Genomic DNA, 7,281 nt, shown 5'->3' with positions numbered 1-7,281 from the left:
GGGTCTAGAATCAGCAATTAAATGCTCCAACTCAGTAATGCAGGTGTCACTTTGACAACTTACTCATCATGACAAGCCACATAACCCCACCCACCCACAAGAAGGCAGACCTCCCATGTATCCAAAGGGATAGTGGGACAGTGTGGTCAGTGGGTAGTACTAATGACTACCACAGAAGTGACTTGATATGATTCATATTTGTAAAACATCTTCTTGGCTGTTATGGGGAAAATATATTATGGAGGCAAGAGCAGACGCAAGAATATCGGATTAGAGGCTATTTCAGTTACCCATTAAAAGCATAATGGTGGTATGGAGATAGGGGCAGATGGAACCTTAGACTGAGGAGGGCTCCGGGTGGATGACACGTGGCCTCCTTCCCCACCATACTCTGGCACAGCCTGTGCGGGCTTAGCTTGCGTGTACTTGAGTTAGGATGGAAACTCAGGGCAGCCTGGTTAAGAGCTATGACTACCTACCTCCTCAAGTCCCTGCTGGTGGGTGACAGCTATGCAAACAAGAGATCCTGGAGAGCGTGCAGGACTGCGCAGCCGAGTACCGCATACACTTACAGCAATGGAATAAGACGACCACCTTTCTACTAGAGCTCTCGGACAGGCTGGGCCAGGGGAGGTTCTGCACCATCTTCAAGTCCTACTCCAGGGGATGCAAGGGACTTTCCTGGTGTATGACATTACCATCTGCTGGTCCTTCCATTTCATGGACTGGTAGATCATGGAAATACACGAGCATGCACGGGGCGGAGGAAGGAGGCGGGACAGGGAGGTCTCCCTGGATCCTGGCTGGGAATCAGCTGCACCTGGTCTTCAAGCGGTCCGTCCTCACAGAGCAGGCGTGCGCCTGCCTGTGCAGAGAAGAGCTGCAGGACTTAAACGGTTCACAAAGCTGTGCATCGAGTCCTTTTACGTCACCTAGTCCTTCATGGTGCTCGTGCAGCACCGCATGGAGAAGATCAAGAAGGACCAACAGAGTGTTGAGCCTGCAAAACCTCTGCTGCCGGGCCATCGTTTCCTGCACCCCCGTGCACCTCATTGATAAGCTTCCTCAGCCCATCACCATCAAGAGCCACCTCAGGTCCTCCTTGATGGCCAATGGCGTTCATGACGCACAGGTGCTCTTACTTACTGGCGAAAAGGTTCTAGGCTGAGGGAAGCAAGCCTCAAGAGGTCCAAGTCCATCTTCCCCCAACCTGTCCCAGAACTGCCTGCAGAGCAGCTAGCTGCAAGATTTCCTAGCCATGCAGGCAGGGTGCCTCCAGGTCCAGATGCAGTCTGGGAGGGCTCTTGGGGAATGCTCCTCGACCAGCTGCGCCAGTCACTGTGTGCAGGGAAGACTTCGGCCACACAGCCCCTCCTTGTAGGCGTTGGGACGCACCTAGTGGACTTGGTGGTCTCAGCCGAAATGAACTCCACAGTGGGCCAATGTGCTGGTGCTGCGTAGATCGCCGAACGAACAAGCCTGGAACCTCGAGGTTTGGCCGTGAAGTGGAAAAGAGGCACCTTAACCCAGCCTGGCCGCCAGTGGGTGGTCCCGGGGGACCCTAGAGACCTGACTTGCCTTTATTATTTATATAGAAGACGGTTCACCCTTTTGGGCATTTTTAATGGGCCAGCAGGGAAACCTCCATGTAAACAAGTGAACAAGTTGTGAACCCATCTCAGCTGTGGAGATGAACTTGGGATATTTGGAGAGGGAAAGGATTGGAGACAAATACCAATTCCTTTGTTTTGTCTTGGGTTTTCTTTGTTTGTTTGTTTTTTAATTGGCATTTCATTTTAAGGTTGATCAAACACAACTTTTGTGAGGGATTGGGAATGAGAAAGAAGTTTTGGCATGAACGCCTGGGTAAATTAAGCTGTTTATTGCTAGCAGAATATTGATGGTTAAGAGTTGGATTTGAGATGGTGGTGAGAATCTAAAGGCTTACTTTTTGTTAATTTTCAGTGCCTAGGTTTACCAAACTGAAGCCCAGGGGGAAAACTGAGGATACATATATCCGAGAAATCACCATGAGACCATCTAAGAATTGAGTTTTGTAGAGAACATAAGAGGACAAAGGACTGCACTCTTGGGTAATGAGGGTGAAAGGTATGTTTTATTATTAACTAAAAAGTGTTGGAGACTAACAATGCATTTGTATTATGATGGGAAGTTGGTGATGCAGGGAAGATGTGGAGTAACTGCAGGAGCAAATTCCCTGAGAGGGAGAGAGGAATTAGAACACAATGAATGCAAACTCACTTCAAAAAGTATAACATGCCAATTCAGGGACATTGTAGTAATACGAGTAAATTATGCCCTCTAGAAAGAAAAACTCAGTTCTGACCTTAAATTGTCAGTGATAAACTCAGAGAAAAAAGCATACAGTGCATTAAATATTTTTGAGAGATGACTTCAAACAACCCTAAACTTTATACAGCTTGGGGCATAGCATCAACATGATATAATTTATATTGGGAGGACTAGCTGATTTAGTGACCCTAAAATTCCACGTAAAGAGTGCCAACTTCATTGCTAATGTCCTTGTAAGATTGTTCTGCCGGGCTCAAATTAGAAACTCTCCCAAGATTCCCTTCAGTTACAAAACAAAGAAATATGCTCTTATCAATATGCATAATTATGTGAAAACAATCAGCTTGTCTTTTGGAAATTTATGGTAACCGCATTTTACTAGTGCTCTCCTGGGGTTTCAGCACAGCCTCTCTGGTTCCTGGGCTGTTTCTCTCCTCCCACATAGCTACAATTCTATATAAAGGGAATTATACTCATCCCCCATCTCACTCCCTACCCTACTGCTGTATGGTAGCAGCTTTCACTATTTCTAAAAATGTTATTATTCCAATGTCAATATTGATCACTGTATTAGTCTAGTAAGTTTCCATAACATATCACAGGCTGGGTGTCTCAAACAACAGAAATTTATTTTCTCACAGTTTTCAAGGCCAGAAGTACATGATCAAAGTGTGGACAGAGTTGATTTCTCCCGAGACCACTCTACTTGGCTTGCTGGTGGCTGCCTTCTCTGTGTGTCCTTACATGGTCTTTCCTCTGACTGGGTGCAAGCCTAGTGTCTCTCTTCTTATAAGGACATCAATCCTATTGGACTAGGACCACCCCCTCCTTAAGAACTTACTTAACCTTAATTACCTCTTTAAGTGCTGTATCTCCAAAGTCAGAGTAGTGGCTAGGACTTCAGCGTATGAATTTCAGGGACACACAATTCATTCCATAGTAATCATTTTTCTAATAAATTTGATGGCAATTCTGGCTTTACTTGAATAATGTAGTTTATTTCATACTTTTGACAACTCCTTCCTGACAAAAATTATTTTTGGTCTGCCTCAGTTTCCATAACGCTACCCTTTCTGGATTTTTCTCATTTCATTGGCCATGCCTCATGTTTCCATCCTAAATTCTCTTCCCACACCTTTTCTTGATTGTTGTTAATTTCTAGTCCCAGTCCTGGGCACTCTCCCTATCCAATTTAGAAAGATTTCACTATACAGTGTTAATCACATCATAGCTCAAACATGATCTGCTTACTACTGATACACACTTTTATAACTCTAGTCCAGACCTTTTCTTGAGTCTCAGAATCACATGTATTCACTTTCTATTGAACACCCCTAGAATCTATTGAACATTTCTGACTAGGATAGACACGTGAGCTCAAAAAACAGTAGACATTCAATACATATTTGTTGAGTTCATTCAATTCACTCATTCATTCATTCAAAAATATCCATTGATCCTTTGCTAAATAGTAGGCATTATTTTAGGTACTTGGAATACATCAGTGAACAGAAGAGACCGAAATCCTTGTCTTCAAGGGGCTTCCATCATAGCACATAACACACAATGGTCAATAAACATACTAAAAAAGTTTATACAGTATGATGAAAGGTGTGAAGTGCTAAGATTAAAGAAAAAGTAGAGTAAGGTAAGGGGGATCAGGGATTGGTCAAAGGGGAAGGTTGAAGGATTAAATTAGATGGTCAAGGGAGGTTTGAAGATGGTGAGTGAATAAATACAACTGTACTACAGGCATCTCAAATATAATAATTCCAAAACCTCTTTTCGACCCATCTCCTCCCTAGAATTCCCAATGTGATTGCCATTCATTTTTCTACTAGGATAACCATATAAATTTATTCACCAAACTGGAATACACTAGAGAATAAAAGGATGGTACTGCAGGCTTTAACCAGTATAGCCCTAGACAAACTTGGATGTTTGGATGTGTGGGTGACAAGCTGTCACCACCCCGCAGAAACCTGCCAGTTATCCTTGCTTTCTCTCACTCCCACATCCCTCTCTTCTGCCCCCCGCCCCCCATCTGCTCTCAGTAGATCACCACATCCTTTTGATAGTACCTGCAGAATATTTCTTCTTCTCCATTTTTACTACTGCTGTCTTAATTCAGAACCTCAGGATCCCTCACTAAGATAGACACATGACCTCAAAAATGTTCTCTTTGTCTTACCATCTGTTCCCCCTCAAATCTCTTCCCTATACCTTAGACAGAATTTTCTTAAATAAAATCTAGTCCGGACATTCTCATTTAAAAAGTTCTTCAAGAGAAAGAGAGGAGTGAATGGCTTGAGTAGAGATCCCGTGCATAGGCTGACAAGAGCAGGCTCCTTCTGGTCCCGAGCACCCTCTTTTGTCACCCATCATCTATCTACCCATGATGTGTAGGAAAACCTTGGGGTCCTGATGCAACCTAGCCCTGCTTAATGCCTTCCATGAAAGGTAAGAAGAGGGGGGAATCAGCAAGTTTATCTCTGAAATCCACAATTTCTGAAATTTCAAGTATAAAACTCACTGCTTCACAAAGATTAAATACCCATTATTGTCCTTAAGATGTGGGAAATTAAAAATATATCAGATCTCTCTATATTCCCTATTTCAGCCCAAATGAATCCAATTAGGTTTCACTGCAACCTATAAAATACTCTAGGCCTATTTCCTCTTTAAATTGATTATAAATGTTGATGCTCTTAAGTATAAGTGCAAATTAATCTAGGGAATTCCATGGAATTTTATTTCTTAATTAAGCAATTTAAACTAAATTACTTAACTAAAATGACTACTCTGGCTTCTAAGATTGTTCAAGGTCAGACCAATATAATCAACTGTAACATAGTGATTTTTCACTCAACATAAACCTTTTCATGGAACTCATTTCACTGCTTTGGACTTGATGGAGAGGACAGTTTGCACTCTTGAGCCGGATGACCTCTAGAGACTAGACCAAGATTATAGAAGCAAGACTAGGTGACGACACTTAGGGCAATTGGAGGAGTTTCTGGAAAATAGAAAGGTGGTTTCCATTAAACTGAGAAAGGAACTGGGGGCTTAGACTGTCCAGAAATTAAACTTTCTACTGATATACATCTGGCAATGCTCCAGTGAGCACAATCCATTTGGCCAGCCAGATGGACTGGTCCTGGCACCTTTTCAGTCTCATGCACAAAAGCACTTCAGCCTGTGGTAGAAAAAAAAATCTCCAAACAAAAATATACATAGAGAAGACTTTAGCGTTGTGGTTAAACAATGGGGAGAACTCGTGGTCTTACAAATGAGGTTTCCACAACATTGTCTGTGCATTTCACACCTTCCAACTGTTGCCTTTTTTCCTTGATTTTTAATAGCTTATTTATCATGGGTGAAGGATGAGATTGCTTATCTTAGGCTGCATGCTTTTGGCAGAAAACCTTTATAATGCTCAGTTCCTCTCTCCTGGAAGAAAGAAGGTGATTTCTAGCCTTTTTCTTAGAAAAAAATGCTAAGTAATACCAACAAAGAACGTTGAAAAGAAGCTACACTGAAACATATCATTTGAAAATGCAAACTTCTATATTGTTGATTATCAAAGGGACTCAGGCTAAAAGGATGGACTCATCAAATAAAGTGTTCTTTCTTATTTAGGAAGACTAAATTTTTTTTTTTACTTTTTTTTTTACTTGCTAATATCATGAGCCCAATTCAAGTCCCCCATTATCTTGAGTGGGAATTATCTTCTGTCAGTCAAACTGTGCATGAGAGTTGAAGTCCATTGATCATCCTTCAGTTGAACTGCCATGACTACTCAATTATCATGGCCTGTTTCCTATTCCTGAAGTTATATTCTTGGATGAGGGCATGACATTCACCGAGCAGTCTAAGCATGCTTCCTCCTTCCTCACCCAGAGATTGCTGAGGGAGGAATGCAGAGATAGAAACCCACTCTAAGCACCCATCCCAAGTTATGCCTTTTGTAATTATGGACTTCTGAAATTAAATATATATTTTAACTCAGTAATCAATAGGTTATTGGGGGGCAGGCATTGGAGGCTGTGAAGTAAATAAAAATATGTTAATGTCTTTTACTTACTGAACTTTTTATCAAATAATTTTTTTTATTCAGGTATAGAGATTCAGCTAAAACTTGAAATATAGTTTTTCCTTTTTTCTCTCTTTCCCTTCTCTTCCTTCTTGCAAAGATCTGCTTAGCTCCCACTCTGTGACAGATACTACAGTGGGGAATTTATGTAGATTAACAATAAAATAAAGCATTCTGGGTGAATTTCAGGTATTATACACAACCCGCCAACATTTCCACTGCTAATCTTTAAGTTTCCTCCATTATTTGCAACTTGACGAGATGCCAAGTTCCAGAACAAATATCACAAATAAAAGTTCCCATGTGGAATATTTTCTAACTTTAGATTTTGTCTGTGTGTGTGTGTGTGCGTGTGGTATTTGGGCCATATATTGTCTGGCTTACTTGGAAGACTAGATTCCTTAACCTAATCTCAACTCTTCATTCAGAAATATTGGGAATTTTCTTTATTGCAAGTAAAGAGTAATATGATTTCTGTTCATTTATACTAGCTGCCTTCTCAATCCATTCATTCATGTTTTTCTGTTACTTCTTTACCCAGTCCTTTGCCACCATTGGCTTAAGTTCCTGATGAAATCCCCACAATCATGGCATGCTAAAGTCTTTTTGGAGGGTCCTTACTTTAAATATTATTTCCACTATTGTATGAAATTTTTATGTTTCTTTTGTTGCTTTCTTTTATCGTCTCAATGAAACAAACCAGAGGTCTAGGATTGGAATTCTTCAATTTTAGGCCTTGGCAAATACCCCTTGCAGATATTTTTAGAGACATGAGGGAATTTGCTGCCATTCATCTTTCAGCATGTTTGCAAAGTAAGCATAGCTTGACCTTCTCCCATTACCTGGTATTTTCCATCTCCTCAAAGACCTTATGC

The 7,281-nt window shown here is 41.3% G+C and overlaps 1 pseudogene; it reads left to right on the top strand.

Moving 5' to 3' along the window:
- Positions 1-304: 304 nt before the first annotated feature.
- Positions 305-1,168, top strand: LOC109372882 (ras-related protein Rab-40C pseudogene; annotated as a pseudogene).
- Positions 1,169-7,281: the final 6,113 nt, after the last annotated feature.

This window comes from Hipposideros armiger, unplaced genomic scaffold (genome assembly GCF_001890085.2).
Source record: "Hipposideros armiger isolate ML-2016 unplaced genomic scaffold, ASM189008v1 scaffold_673, whole genome shotgun sequence".
Lineage (NCBI taxonomy): Eukaryota > Metazoa > Chordata > Mammalia > Chiroptera > Hipposideridae > Hipposideros > Hipposideros armiger.
This window is presented reverse-complemented; position numbering and strand designations above follow the sequence as displayed.